The sequence below is a fragment of the Myotis myotis genome, unplaced genomic scaffold (assembly GCF_014108235.1).
Source record: "Myotis myotis isolate mMyoMyo1 unplaced genomic scaffold, mMyoMyo1.p scaffold_m19_p_8, whole genome shotgun sequence".
Taxonomy (NCBI): domain Eukaryota; kingdom Metazoa; phylum Chordata; class Mammalia; order Chiroptera; family Vespertilionidae; genus Myotis; species Myotis myotis.
In genome coordinates this window covers 3,054,812-3,070,822 of record NW_023416390.1, presented here as the reverse complement: position 1 = coordinate 3,070,822, position 16,011 = coordinate 3,054,812, and the positions used below count along the sequence as shown (strand labels likewise).

Sequence of the window (16,011 nt, the reverse complement as noted above, 5' to 3'; positions counted from 1 at the left end):
CGCCCGGCCCTCCCTCCTCCTCCCCCTCCTCCCTCCTTCCTCCCTCCCTTCCACCTCCTCCCGCTCCCTCCCCTCCGCCCCCGGCTCCCCGCGGCACTGCGCGCGGCGCCCGCCCTCCCCGCCGCCGCCCCCGCCGCCGCCCCCGCGCTGTCACGTCGGGAGATTCCGCTCTTGCCACCAGCGCCGCTCCGGCTGCCGCCCACGCGCGGCCGAGTGACGCAGAGCCCGGCGTGGGCCGCCGCGGGAGGGGGGTGGCGGCCGCGGGGCCGGGCACGGCCTCTCCCCGCCGCCCCCGCCGCGGCCCCGGAGGGCGGCCCATTCACACGGCAGCTGGAGGCTCCGCGTGGGCGGCGGGGGGCGGCTCCCGCGCTCGGGCTCCCGGCTCCGGCTCCGGCTCCGGGCGGGGGCGGCGGGGAGGGGACGCCGCCGCGGGCCTGCTCTCCAGCTGCCGAGGGAACCGGGAAGGTTTGCAATAAAAAGAAAAAGTCTTTTTTTTTAACGTGTGAGGTTCCCGATATAGTATTGCGAGGAGCACACCCCGCCAAGTCCGACTCCCCCCGAGACCGGCTTGAACGTAAAAATACAGAGCGCGCTGGGCCCGGGGATCCGAGCGCCGGTGCGCCCACGCCCTCGCCCCTGGAGGCGGGGGGGCCCGGGCGCCCCTATGGCCAGGGGCCCCGGGAAGGTGGCTGCGACCGCGTGGGTGAGGGCGGCAGGTGCAGGCGCTGGTGGAAAACCGGGGTTCACAGAGGACCTGCCTCGCCTATGGTGCCCCCTCCCCACCGCAACCCCGGCTCTGCGAGGGGGGCGGGGGGGATGGGAGCCGACCAACCCAAAGTGCAGCTTTGACAAGGGTCTTGCTTGCTGGTAACTTAATTCCAACCTCATCAACCCTCCTCAAAACCTGCCTGCTATTTGCTGGTTAACATTTTCCCTTTCCATGGTGTGGAAGCCCGGCCGCGGTAACAGTCCTGGGTGTTTGTTAAAGGAGGGTGCCCACGGCACGATGTAGAATTGTTGAGTTTAGCCTGCATGAACTTTTCTAACCAAAGAAAGTATTAAAACGCCTCCCAAAATACACTTAGACAACTGCCCGAAATCTATTCTTCCTTCCTGTGCAAAGATGGGAAAATGAAAGACCCCGTGTGTTGAGCGTTGTGTTCCTGAAGGGTGGAGAGCGCTTAGTGAAGGTGGAACCAGCCAAATGCGGGCAGAGTCCCTTTGGCGGCCACGCCCACATCCTGGTCGGCCTGCGAGCATGCCCACTGCCTGGGGACACAAGGCATTCTTTGCGATGGGAAATGCTTCACACCACATCCTGATGTTGGAGCAATGGGGGGTATGATAGCAGTGAAAGAAAGAGATCTTATTCCAGTACCGAAGCTTTCTTCTTTTCTTTCTGGGAAAATGTTGTAGGAGTAATGCCACAATGGAACATATAGGATGTCCCCCCAAAATGTATACACGCTTTCATAGCTGATAGCTGTTAAATGCAAATGAAGTGTATTTTAATAAGCACCGCCTTTATAATTACATTCAAAGTGTGTATACATTTTGGGGGGACAGCCTGTGTACATACTTAAGCCTTTCTCCAGTGTCCGTAAAAGGCTCTGTGCGAGGTAGTTGTGTTGATATTTCAAATGAGTAAGCATGTTTGCTTCGCCCAATTCTTCTCCTGCAGAAATCACCCCCGGAAGTTTGTCTCAGCCTAATTGTCCTGGTTTTGCATCTGTGCACCTTGTTCTGTTAAAGAGAACGTTGCTATAAAATACAGTTTCTGGGAAAGATAAAAGTTAAGTTGTCAGGCAATGAAGTCTGAAATGTCTTCTCTTCGGGTTATTCTCTGGATTCCTGATGTTGTGCAAACATTGCTGGCGATGAGCAGTTAGAGGGAAATAGCTTTCTTCCGCGAAGATGAACCATCAGTGATTCACAAGTCACAAAATGAGCAGCTGTAACTGGACTGAGCCTCCTGGGAGACTTGTCCCCAGCCTGGGGAGAAATAAGGTTCAATCCTGTTCGCGAGTTGTATGTGTCTTTCCACCACTGACCATGAGGCGAAGGGAAAGGTGTCAGGGCAGACACTGTTTCTTCTGCCTTGCAACTGGTTATTTCTGCAGGGAAACGCTGACATCTCTCCTTGTTTGTTTGTTTGTTTGTTTGTTTGTTTGTTTGTTTTCTAAGCATGTTTAGATGGTATGTTTTCCACATTAAGAATGGCATTTTTGCCCCTGGTTGGTGGGGTTCAGTGGTTAGAGCCTTGGCCCATGCATGCAAGGGTTGAAGGTTTGAAGGTTCCATTGCTAGGTTGCAGGTTTGATCCCTGGTTGTCCACCCCTCCCCCAATCAGGAAGATAAACAATCTATGTCTCCCTCCCTCCCTTTTAATCTCAAAAATCAATGAAAAAAATATCCTTGGGTGAGGATTAACACACAAAAAAAAAGAATGGCATTTTTGGCCCACTTTGTGGTGTCTTCAGTGTCCTTTGGTGCTGGGGCAGGTGTTGGGAGGAAGGAAAGTGAAGAAAAGATAAAATTTTTAGCTTGTAGGCATCCAATTCTGTATGTCTATATGACAACAATTCAACTGCTCAAAAAGAGGCATTCACCTGTATCTGAGACAACTCGGATTCTTATTATCTCCTTACCACTTTTGTCACCCATCCCACCCTTAAAAACACCATCTCCATCTCTCACGCACACACGGGCGCGCACACACACCCACACACACACACACACACAGCCTTCTCCCACTGCTAGGCCTCGTGGTTTGCAGAGAGAAAGCATTCCATCCTGTAAGAACAGTTATGGTGTCTATTCCATATTCTGTTCCATCCTGTAAGTGTATCTTATTCTTTTAAATTCAGAAAAACATATGTTTAACAGGATTAAAAGGAATAATATTGTTAAAAATACTTCAATTATTAGTGCTTTTGCAAAAATAAGGAATTATTTAGATTTAAAAAAACATTTCCACATTGTGGAACTAAAAAAGTTTTTTAGTAAAACTAATAATGTAGAAAGTTGGTAGTGGTTCTGACATCTGAGTGAAAATTTCACTGAGGGAACATTAATTTACTACTTTCAGAAAGACATATTACTTTAAAATGCTTCAGTGATTCAAAACAAAAGAACTCTTAATTGACTTAAAATGTTCTCAGGAGAGAGAAAGAATAGCATGGCTTATGACCTACAAGATCTAAGATACAGTACAATTCTGTTCTCTGTTCTGTTATTCCCTCAGAACAATGCTACACTTAACGGATTTTTCTGCTCTGTGTGGTGGAGGCCCTGCAATTAACTGAATTATATTCAGTATTCATATTTCCAGAAATATAATTTAAAATTCTCACATTTTGTGATTTGAAATTTAAAGCTTTGGATGTACGTTGTAGATTTAAAATATTCAAATGTAGATGGTTGAGTGTCGACCTATGAATCAGGAGGTCATGGTTTGATTCCTGGTCAGGACACATGTCTGGGGTGCAGGCTCGATCTCCCGTGTGGGGCGTGCAGGAGGCAGCCAATCAATGTTTCTCTCTCATCATTGGTGTTTCTATCTCCTTCTCCCTTCCTCCCTCTGGAATATAGATATTTAAAAGGGAGCAAGGCCAGAGGAAGAGAGCATGGAAAGAGGAGAGTCTTAGAATAAATGGGCAAGAGTTGGAAGAAAATGAGGAGAGATCAAAGGATGGAAAGAAGACAACTGCACTTGTGAGAAGCTGACTATAATGGACATGACTATTCAGGGAGAAGTAATAAACCAAAGAAAAAGGACCCAAGTACAGGACTGTCCTGAGGAGGGAAAAAGAAGAGGCAGAGAAGAATTACCTTCACATAAATGCCTCTGGGCCATGAAAGTGTGCTCTGGACCTGGGGCAGGTGGCAGTGCTGGGATGGAGTGGCTGGGACAGATGCACAGGAAGAACGGAGGAGAGCCGCAGTCGGCCAGCCTGTCCTCACCGCGGAGAGCCTGCGCGTATCCTTCAGGTAGACAGGAAGAAGTGGTGCATGCATCAGGTGCAGGTGTACAACAGGAAAAGGAAAGACAAGTAGAATGGGCTCAAAAAACACCAAGTGCTTTCACCATGCCAGCTAAGATATAAAGAAAGTGAGTATGTTAATAATGAGTTGAGCTAATTGTCACCACAAATTACTCAACGCTGACTGCCTTCTAAGCGACACTTTGAAAGGACAGTGTCTGTGTTGTACAATAAGAGATTTAAAACTATTGAAACAAAGGTAAATCAAACATGATTCTGTTCACATATAACTGCCAAGTAACATGTTTACAGTTTTAATTATATTTTTGAGCTTACCCAGATTTAGACATCATGACTCAGCTGGCCCAGGATTGGCAATAATATGTAGTAGTCAAAAATTTTAAGGATCTTTCAATCTATTGCTATATTTTTTACCTCCTACTCTAAGAACAGTCTCTATTAGTGAGAGTGAGAGTTCTTTCCAACTATAAAATATGTTCCTTAAATAAAAGTTCCCAGATTTCCCTGTTGTTAGGGGCTGTTATGCAAATTGCTGGTAACAACCTTTAGAAGGGCAGGTTGGTAAATTGAACCATGAGTTTCAAAATGTTCATGTGATTTGATCCAACAGATTCACTTCTAGAATATTATCCAAAGTTTACTAACATCTAAGAAGAGAATATTTATCACAACTTGATTTATAAATTGAAAAACCAAAACACTCAAAATTATGATTGTTGATTTATATTTCATCTTTTTGATGGGATATGTTCAATTAATATTTAATAGTGTTGGGAAATGCTCATGGTAAAATATTACTGGTCAAAACAGAGCAGAACATTCTGTAATCTCTCCACCTAAGCAAATATGGCAGGAAATTGACCAAATGCTACCAGTAGTTATCTCTGGCTGATGATACTATAGGTAATTTTTATTTTCTTTATGGTTTTCTAATTTTCAAAAATTTCAACCACAAACATGCATTAGTTTGAAAATCGGGAAATTTTTAAATGTTATTTTAAACAAAGATCTTACTTTAAAAGTGGTTTACAATGAAATGAAAATTAAGGCAAAATTGTACTATATTTACCTACTTGTTTGAAGAGGACAACAAAAATCAGGAACTCACCCAGCAATAAATTGAGCCCTCATAGGTAACAGTGTTGTAGAACCCGCGTGTACTGAGAGTCGACCACCTGTCAGACAGGTGCAGATAAAGTTTGCCTGAACTGCTTTAATGTGTCGTTGCGAATACAGTCATTTATTTTTCTGATTAATTGTTCAAGCAGGCATCCACTTCTATCTTCTTGCAGGTTCCCCGACTCCAGGGACTTGCCCATCCCAAGGCTTTGTCATTCAGAGTGGCTTTAGTTCCTTGGGCTCCCACATCCAAACAGTGACAGAACTGGTGTCAGGCCAGCCTCTGATGTCACTGTTTCTCACTGGTCCTGTGTTGCCACCAAACTGACCGCAGTGCTGGTCGGTGCTGCTGGAGACCCTTTTGTAGGCCACTGTGGTCTTTAGGGGAAGACAGAGGAGTCACTGTCTCCAAGACCGCACTTGCGGGTCTCAGCTCTCCTCATTTCACAAGCACAGCTGTCACCCAAGAGCGTGGGCTCCATGCTGGCCTTGCACACCCCCAGGTCACCTCCCAAGAGCGTGGGCTCCATGCTGGCTTTGCGCACCCCCAGGTCACCTCCCAAGAGCGTGGGCTCCATGCTGGCTTTGCGCACCTCCAGGTCACCTCCCAAGAGCGTGGGCTCCATGCTGTCCTTGCGCACCCCCAGGTCACCACCCAAGAGCGTGGGCTCCATGCTGGCCTTGCACACCCCCAGATCACCTCCCAAGAGCGTGGGCTCCATGCTGTCCTTGTGCACCCCCAGGTCACCTCCCAAGAGTGTGGGCTCCATGCTGGCCTTGCACACCCCCAGGTCACCTCCCAAGAGCGTGGGCTCCATGCTGGCCTTGTGCACCTCCAGACTCAAACCACCCCTCTCTGCCGCCCTGGGATTCAACCACCAGCAAGGGCTCTCTTTCAGAGCACGTTTGGTAGACGCTAATCTTGTTTTACAGTATCTTTTCTGGCCTATATCCATTTTGAGTCATTCCCATTCCTGTTCTTCCAACCTCTCCATTTGCCTCACAGTCGAGTTTCATTTGTGCCAGGACGGCTTGCCTTGCTGCGAAGGTCCCAGGGCAGGCTGCCCAGATGCTGCTGATCCACATCCTCTGAGCACCAGGGCAGCCACACAAGGCCTCTGTGTCCCGCTGCTGCCCTGCACTCCCACGCACATACTGTGGATGGGTAGGAGTCGAAGAACTGAACATGCCACCTTCCTTGTGTGCTAAGGTCAAGAAATAGGCAGGTTTCTTATAAGGTGGCATTTCTCAAGCAAGAATGAGCACTCATAAGCACATGGGCAATCTGAGGATAAGTAGAGGCAGGGAAGGATGTAAAGAAGTCAGAACAGTCTAGGCTCCCACACAGCTCAGTGGCCTGCTTCCTAGGGGTGCTATCTGAGAAAGAAGGGAGGACCAGGAGAGGCAGGTCCCCCAAGGCTGCCTGGAGCAGTCCGCACGCTCCTTTCTCTGCAGGGCCCCCGGGGATCTGGGCAGCGTCACCAGATCCCCACTGCCCTTTTATTTCCACCCCACTTCCTTCAGCTGCTGTCACCTCCCTTTCAGGCCCAGCGTTCTCCTAATGTCTGCGCTTGTTTCCCGACAAGGAAGGGCATGACCTGACCCAAACGGACCCGGACGTGTTCAGGTTGCACATGCCACTTCTCTGAAGATGTGCACGCTTGGGGATGATTTGTTTGTTCAACTATTAAGCACCTACTGAGGGACACAGACTAAGTCTATGTACTCAAGAGAATTTTAAAGGTAGACTCTCATCCTGATTTCTGGTCTGGAAAGGGGAATGGACTGTGAAAGAACAGCTGCTCCACGTCATAAGATGTTCCTGGTCACACAGTGCAGAGAGCGAGGGTTCTGCCTTGGCTGGGACACAGGTGAAAGTCATGAGGCTTATAAGAAAGTGGCAAGTGGGCCTGGCTGGTGTGGCTCAGTGGTTGATCATCGACCTACGAACCAGAAGGTCACAGTTTGATTCCTGGTTGGGCGGGGCACATGCCCTGGTTGCATGCTCAGTCCCCAGTGTGGGGGTGCAGGAGGCAGCCCATCAATGATTCTCTCTCATCATTGATGTTTCTCTCTCTCTCTCCCTTTCCCTTCCTCTCTGAAAAATAAAAGTATATTTTTTAAAGGAAGTGACAAGTGGACAGGTCTTGAGGGATGACCTTAATAGAAAGACTCAGGAACGAGGAACATCTCTAGCAAGTACAGGGCCAATGAAACAGCATGGGGTATGAATAATGAATTAGGGCAATATCTATATTATAAAAACTCCGTGACCCTAATGCCATAACAACCAAAGACAGGTCACCAGGAGGCTGCATGCGCGGTGAGGGGAGCGCAGGTGGGCAGGGACTTGACTCTGGGTCTCATGGCACAGCAGGACTTGGGGGAGTCCCACGGCACAGCGGGGTATGGGGTCCCAGGTCTCATGCAATTTCCCACAGGTCTGGGTCTCGTGCAATTTCACGCGCTGGGTCACTAGTTGTAAAATGACACAACTGGTTCCAAAGGACTTGAGAATGAAATGTGAAGGCCAGAGGTAGGAGGCGACGTTGCAAAGAACAAGTTAGGCAATGGCCTCATATGACACTCTAAGCAGCGTGGATTTCACCCTGTCACCGTGGTTCCCACCTCCAGAGAATGTAAGAATCAAGCAGGTAGTGTTAGACCTCAGAATAGTAAAGATGAGGGAGGAGGGAGGGAATTGGAAAGATTTCTGAAGTGCCGACAGGGCTCTCTTTCTTGTTCTTGGCATGGTTATATGGACGCTCACTTTGTAAGAACTTCCTGTACTGCATATTTATGTTTCCACTACTTTTTTTCATGTGTGTTATTCTTCTCATTGTTAAAAAAAAAAGTTTTTTAAAAAAATCAAGCTGGGTAATTTCTTGAAAACACAGATTCCAGACCCTCTCACAGTCATTAGGGTTGAGGGAGCCGGGTCTAGGATAAGGAATCTGCCTTTTAAACAATTATGTTAGAGGATCTGAAGCCACAGGGACCCCAGGACCACACTTTGAGAACACTGCTGGGGCTGGTGGGGAGTTACCCAGAAGGTTTAAGCGAGAAATTAAGAACAAAAGCTTTGCCTGTCCGTCTGCGCTGGATGAGGGAGCGGAAGCTGAGGATGGCCACCTTCTTAGGCCTGATCGCATCTGTGTGCCCTGGGTCCCCTCCCCTTTGTGCTCTTGAAGGAGTCGTGACAAGTAGGTGCCAATGATTTATAAGAACTAATGTATTGTTTGAGATGTGTTTTCATTTGGAGATTCCTTAAATAGGAAAAAAATCGACCTGAGCGCATTCATTTCTAATAGTTGAATTTAAGGTACAGAGCAAAGCCCTGGAGTAGATATTCTTGGGCAAGGAACAACTTTCTAGAATGTTTAAATGAGGGCATTCTCAGCCTGTGAGTAATGGCTGTTCAGCTCCTGACCCGCCATCATTATGCCATGTGCTCAGTGATGACAGATTTGCATAGATGTGGCTAAATTCTTTTTCTTGTGCCCTTTACCATCAGAGGGATATTTTTGTGACATAAAGCAACTAGCATGGTATTCTTCCAAACCCTCATCCCTAGGGGGCGCGGGGGATGACAAATTTTGTCGCAAAGTTGTTTTTTCTTCAGTGTTCACAGAGTTGGAAAGAGAAAGAGGAAACGACTTGGCGTTAAACAGGGAATGGGAAAGTCCAAAAATCTGACACAGTTAGCACAGACTTTTCCCTCATAATTGAAGGTACTGAGGAAATGCCATGAGGCTTTTTAGTTGCCATGGTTATTAACTTCTTTATAACCAGAGTGCATCCATTCATCAGATCAGCAAAACTTTCAAAGGCTGACAACACAGTGTCGGCTAGGATTAAGAACACAGGGACTCATGTACTTTTAAAAAAAAACCTCTTTATTATTGAGATTATTACAGATGTCCCTCTTTTCCCCCACATAGCTCTCTTCCACCCAGTTCCCACCCCGCCCAGGCCCTTGCCACCCTATTGTCTGTGTCCATAGGTAATGCATCCATGCATATAAGGTTATTGTCTAATCTCTTCCTGCACCCCTAAGACACCCCATTCTCTTTGAGAATCATCAGTCTGCTACATTTCCATGCCCCTGATTCTATTCTACTCACCAGTTTATTCTGTTCATCAGACTTTTTATTCGTTTGATTTTTAGATTCAATTGTTGATAGACACGGATTTGTTGCCACTTTGGTGTTCATATTTTTTATCTTTACCTTTTTCTTCTTCTTCCTCTTCTAAAAGAATACCCTTCAGCATTTCATATAATCCTGGTTTGGTGGTGATGAACTCCTTTAGCTATTTCTTATCTGTGAAGCTCTTTAACTGACCTTCAATTCTGAATGATAGCTTTGCTGGGTAAAGTAATCTCGGTTGTAGGTTCTTGCTATTCATCACGTTGAATGTTTCTTGCCACTCCCTTCTGGCCTGCATAGTTTCTGTTGAGAAATCAGCTGACAGTCCTATGGGTGCTCCCTTGTAGGTAACTAACTGTTTTTCTCTTGCTGCTTTTAAGATTCTCTCTTTGTCTTTAGCCCTTGGCATTTTAATTATAATTAGTCTTGGTGTGGTTCTCTTTGAGTTCCTCTTATTTGGAGTTCTCTGTGCTTCCTGGACTTGTAAGTCTATTTCTTTCACCAGGTAGGGGAAGTTTTCTGTCATTATTTTTTCAAATAGGTTTTCATTGTCTTGTTCTCTCTCTTCTTCTGGCACCCCCATAATTCAGATATTGATATGCTTGAAGTTGTCCCAGAGACTCCTTACACTATCTTCATATTTTTTGTTTCTTTTTTCTTTTTGCTCTTCTAGTTGGATCTTTTTTGCTTCCTCATATTTCAAATCATTGATTTGATTCTCAGGATCCTCTACTCTACTGTTGAATCCCTCTATATTCTTTATTTCAGTAAGTGTATGCTTACTTTCTGACTGGTCCTTTTCCTCTTTTTTTTTTTTTTTTTTTTTTGCATTCTCACTAAGATCCTTGAAAGTCTCACTAAATCCCTTGGAGGTTTCTACAAGATTCTTGAGTAACCTTATAATCGTGGTTTTGAACTCTATATCCAGTAGTTTGCTTTCCTCCATTTCTTTCATTTGTGACATGTTTCTTTGTCTCCACATTTTGGCTGCTTCCCTGTGTTTGTTTCTATGTATTGGATAGAACTGCTAAGTCTTCTTGAGTTGATAGAGTGGCCTTGTGTAGTAGGTGTCCTATAGGGCCCAATGGCTCAGCCTCCCCAGTCACCTGAGCTGGGAGCTCTAGGTGCACCCCTTTGTGGGCTGTGAGCACAGTCTTGTTGTAGTTGAGTCTTGATTGCTGTTGGTATCACTGGGAGGAATTGACCTCCAGGCCAATTGGCTGTGAGGACCAGCTGTGACTACAGTGGGAGAGCTGCTATGCAAGAGACACCCCTATTGAGCAGGACTTGCTTCAGTGGGGCTTTGGTGCTCACTGAGTCTGCCCCTTGAGTGTGTTGCTTGTGGATGTGTAGAGTTGTAATCTGGTATGGTCTCACACTGACCACTGGGTACACTGGCTCTTGGGTCTCCAGGGAGGTGCAAAGTCAGCCACTGCCTGGGGCCACCCAGCAGGAGCTACAGAGAGATCTGCAGATTCCTCCTCTTTGTATCAGATTTTGGAAGTGCCCAGACAAGGCCCAGCTGTGAAGCAAGGCAGGCTGGTGCTCGTGCTGGGTCTTCAGCCTTTTGATAGGTTTGGGGCTACCTGACCCAGCTGCAGCTTGTTTGACAGGTTTTTAGCCTGAGAAAGGACAGGCCATTCATATGCAAAAGCCATTGCCCACAGCTTGAGTGGGGTTGTAAATTGGGTGGGGCGGGGTCTCAGGGAATCACCAGGCGGAGCAAACAGAAATGGCTGCCAGTCAGCCCTGCCAGGAGGTCCCAGTATAGGAACAGTGACTGCTGGAAGAAAGCGCCCGCGAGTTCCTGCCCTGATGCCAGACAGTCCAGTTTCTCCTCGTATATGTCTGGGTCCCCCAGGCCTCACCTGGAGCGTTTGACCTGGTACAGAGCATATAGCCGCTGCCCAGTGGATATTTGGTGCATTGCTTTTTTTTTTTTTTTTTCCAGGAAGGGGTAGTTGGCAGGGTCAGGCGCAGCTAGGAGGGAGGCTCTGCATCATCCTGGGTCAGAAACAAACCTTCTACCGTGGATGTCACGTGATGACTCCTGGGTTCTCATTTGTAGTTCAGATTCTTGCGAGTTTGGACAATTGAACTTGACGAAAGGGTTACAGTTGTGCTTTGTTATCAGGAAACTTGTGAAGTCAATGTCTTAGGAAAGACTTTTCATTGCACATAAGAAAAATGAACTTCAGGCCAAGGGTGGAGTCAGCCCAGTCTCCTGAGGGACCAGAACCAAGAGCCGGGAAGCCTGTAGGGAGCCAGGAAGCATGCTCTTCTCTCTGTAGGCTTATTGTTTCCCCCTCTGTCTTTTGCAGATGTTTGCACTGCCTCAGGGCACACTGCCCCCAACACTGCTGATCCACAGCCCAGGACACAGCTTTCTGTGGGGAAATGAGGACAGACAGAGGTGAGCCTTTGTGTCTCGGTCCCAGACTTCTGTGAGAGACTCTGGTCAGCCGGCTCAGGCACGGGGATGCTCTTCACTCAGTATTTTATGTGATAACAGGCGGAGGTAACAGGCTTTACAGAACTGATGTTCTATTTTTCAAAGAAAAATGTGCATTATATACTTACAGGGTGGGGCAAAAGTAGGTTTACAGTTGTTCCTATGGAAAATAATACAGCCCTAGCCAGTTTAGATCAGTAGATAGAGTGTCAGCATCTGGACTGAAGGGCCCAGAGTTCGATTCTGGTCAAGGGCACATGCCCAGGTTTCAGGCTTGAGCCCCAGTGTGGGGCGTGCAGGAGGCAGCCGATCAATGAGTCTCTCTCATCATTGATGTTTCTCTCTCTCCTTCTTCCTTCCGCTCTGAAATCAATAAAAACATATTACAATAATAATAATAATACAAGAATAATACAAGGATAAACTGTGTTTCACGCATTCGCAACTGTAAACCTACTGTGCTCGCCCTGCATGTAGCCCACGCTGGTGGAACTCGTGGTCTGTTGGGCTTTGTGACAACATGGCTTGTACTCATGGCTGTTGGGCTCTGTGGTCTCAGAGGCGTTGGAGGTCTCCTTCCCCGAAGGGTGGGGCGTAGGGACAGACGGGCCTCCCGCATCGGCTCCGTCTCTCTGGGCACCTAGACCACTTCTCCTGAGTCCGCTGTAAGAGGAGACTGAATCTGCCCAGCATGCCTCGCAGCTGGACCTGCCGGGCCCAGCCTCTTCTCCAAGCCCTTCCAGTTAGCGAAGGGTCAAGAGCCTAACATGGAGTAAATAATGTGCAGGAATTCCGTGGTATCAGAGGAGCCAGACCGAAGTCAGGCAGTGACACTAGGACTTTAATGACAACCAGGAACACAAGGCGTTGCAGCTGCCCGGGAGCAGCTGGTGGGCTCCCGGGGAGGCCGTGGCGGCGGGTCCCAGCTGGGAGAGGAGCCAGGGCAGGTGGCAGTGACCCGTCCTGGCGGGCTGTTTCTTCTTCTTTTATTTGTATTGATTTCAGAGGAAGGGGAGGGAGAGAGAGAGAAACATCAGTGATGACAGAGAAGCATGGATGGGCTGCCTCCTGCAGGCCCCACACTGAGGATGGAGCCCGTAACTCGGGCCTGTGCCCTGACTGGGAATGGAACCGTGACCTCCTGGTTCATAGGTCGATGCTCAACCACTGAGCCACGCCGGCTGGGCCCCAGCAGTCTGTTTCATTCTGCTTAATAGGTTGTCACATGGATTGAAAAACGTACGTCTAAATCTATTTCGGGCTTTTAAATGTGTGAAGGAAACACGTAACTTTATTTTTTCATGTTTGTCGAGTTAAAGACAGAGACAGATGCCCTAAAAATGTATGCATTCCATAAGGAGTTCCTATTCTTTGGCTGTGCATCTTGGGAAGCAAAAATCAAGGACAAATAGGTCATTCCTCTAAGTTTCCCGTAGGACTTTGGCAATAAAAAGGCTGGAGTCAGCACTGGTAACTAATAGAGATGAGGGAGATAAACCCAGAGAAGATGTTCAAATTTTTTTTAAAAGAACTTTTGAAGGGAAAACAATGAAGTAAGCGTTGATGTAACATAAATATGATGTTAATTGTTAAATGTCAAAAGTACTGCAGATATAAATAACTGTTTAAAATAGAAACCATGTGAACACTTGTACAAATTCCCTCCCCAGAGGTGTTTGGAAATCTTCAAAGCCTAATATCCTTTTGTGAATGATCAGTCAGAGTACATTGGGAATGAAGGAAATCTGAAAAAAAATAAGAACACATTACCAATCCCAGATATATTCCTGGGAGGGGGTGTTAGGATACATTTAATTTCAACTCTAGTGAATCAAAGAGATATCAAAGAACATCTTATAAAACAAAATACTGTGGACATTATTTATTAAAAATATATTTTTGAGCCCGGCCTGTGTAGCTCAGTGGTTGAGGGTGGACCCATGAACCAAGAGGTCATGGCTCAATCCCCAGTGTGGGACATGGGAGAGGCAGCCGATCAGTGCTTCTCTCTCATCATTGATGTTTCTATCTCTCTTTCCTCCTCCCTTCCTCTCTCTGAAATCAATAAAAACATTTTGAACGCATCCTATTTTCCAAGCCTTGTGCCAGGCATGGGGGATATGCTGGTAAATAAGATGGATGCTGTCCCCACACATCTGTCCCTGCCCAAATAGCTACATGGGACCCAAGAGATTAGTCAAGACTTTTATTTTACAAATGAGGAAACTGAGGCCCAAAATGTCACATAAGGGAAACTGACTATGTTCTTGGCCTTTCCATTTTTGCAATCTAAAAGAGGCATCTCTTATCTTACAGATCCTTCAAAAATTCTCAAATTGTATCCCATATAACAAATGTAGCTATTAATTCATTTCAAAAATACTCTTTATATAGGTTTTCAATATTCCTATGCATTTCTGGAAATAAAACAGGAAGTCAAGTGAAAAAAATAGCAAGGTCCAATTTTCAATATCTAATCCAGTGGGGTTTTTTTTTTTTTTTTTTTAGAAAGTGTTTGCCATATGATTCCTGTTACCATCAAAAACAATCATACTGTGTGATACAGACCATCTGTTTAGGATATGGCAGACACACTTGGAAAATCCAGAATAATGAGATCTCAAATCCATCATTTGTTAGAGACGTTATTGGTCCAAGAAGATGCCCTTTGAGTCCTCTGTGCTGAGGCGTCATTAGAGGGATCAGCCAGGCCTCACACCTACCTGTGCTCGACATCTCACGCCATAACTGCGTGTCCCTTGGCTGGCTGACCTGGGGTTGGACTGTGCTGTTGGCACAGTGCTGGCCGCCCACAAGGGTGTGGTGACAATTGCTGAAGTAAATGCCATACAGCCTTCTGAGCAATTCAAAAGAGGGATGCTGGCCAGCTACCCAAAGCCGTGGCACACCCACAGGTACCGCTCCTTTTGTAATATACTCTTCATGTGGCAATAGAAAGGGCTTCCTCGGGGACATTTGAATGTCGCTGTGTGTTTCATTCCATCTGCTCTTCACTCTACCTTTTCTATTATTTTCAGAATATTAACCTGGCACTACACGGGGCCTATTAGCAACTTAATAATTATACATACGTCACCATGCTTGGAAAGAGAAGTATGTGGGTCTCTAGAGGTTTCCTGTCTGTTAATCTCTGACAAAAATGAATTTGGTTATGATTTCCTATCTGAATGGGAATCATTTGGCCATGGACTCAGATATGTTGGAAACACATGTTTGAGAATCTATTTGGCTAGATGACTTGAATTGAAGCCTCAAAATTTAAAAAAAAAAGAAAGAAAGAAAAGAAAAGCACAACTAAACACAAGCTCATGAATGCAAAGAGCCGGTGGCATTGGCGCTGTCAGGGGTGACGTGACCTAAACCATCACAGACTGGTTTCGGTACAGTTCTCTTTATTTCTCTTCCTCTTTTTCTTCCTTTCTTTTTTAAATAACTGGTTAATTGAGATGTAATTCACATACCAAAAGTTTACCTTTTCAACATGTGCAATTCAGTGTTTTTCATATATTCACAAAGCTGTACCTTAGTATACATTCCACAGCAAGTTCATGACCCCAGAAAGAAAGCCGTTAGCAGTCATTCCCCATTTCCCTCCCAGAGCCCCTGGCAACTACTGATCTTCTTCCTGTCTCTGTGGATTTGCCTGTTCTGGACCCTTTATGTAAATTGAATCATGCATATGTGTGCTTTATGTCTGACTTCTTTCACACAGCATACTTTCAAGGTTCATCCATCTCCATTAATATTCGTGTGTGTGTGTGTGTGTGTGTGTGTGTATTACATTTTGTTTATCCATTCATCTGTTGATGGACACTTGGGGTCTTTCTCCTTTGTAACTGTTATGAATAATGCAGCTATGAATATTCATGTGCAGATTTTGTGTGGAGTGTGTTTTCAAGTCTCTTGGATGGATATCGATGACGAGAATTGCTAGGTCAGATGGTACTCTATGTTTTACTTTTTGAGGAACCAAAACTGTCTTCTGAAGCAACTGTGTCATTTTCATTTCCACCAACAAAGAATAAGGGTTACATTCCTTTACCTCCTTGTCCACTTTGTCCACATTTTTTATGATAGGCCATCCTAGTGGGTGTGAAGTGGTAACTCATTGTTTTGATTTGCATTTTTTCTAATGATTAATGATGTTGAGCATCTTTCATGTGATTGTTGGTCATTGGTATATCTTCTTGAAAGAAATATTTATTCAAGTCCTTTGCTGATCTTTAAATGGATTATTTTTCTTTTTATTATTGAATTTTAAGAATTC

At 46.0% G+C, this 16,011-nt stretch overlaps 1 long non-coding RNA gene across 1 annotated transcript; it reads left to right on the top strand.

Moving 5' to 3' along the window:
• Nucleotides 1-3,616: 3,616 nt before the first annotated feature.
• Nucleotides 3,617-14,632, top strand: LOC118661606. The gene is made up of 3 exons (XR_004969380.1): nucleotides 3,617-4,111; nucleotides 11,593-11,684; nucleotides 14,232-14,632. It is a non-coding gene; the product is annotated as an uncharacterized LOC118661606 (long non-coding RNA).
• Nucleotides 14,633-16,011: the final 1,379 nt, after the last annotated feature.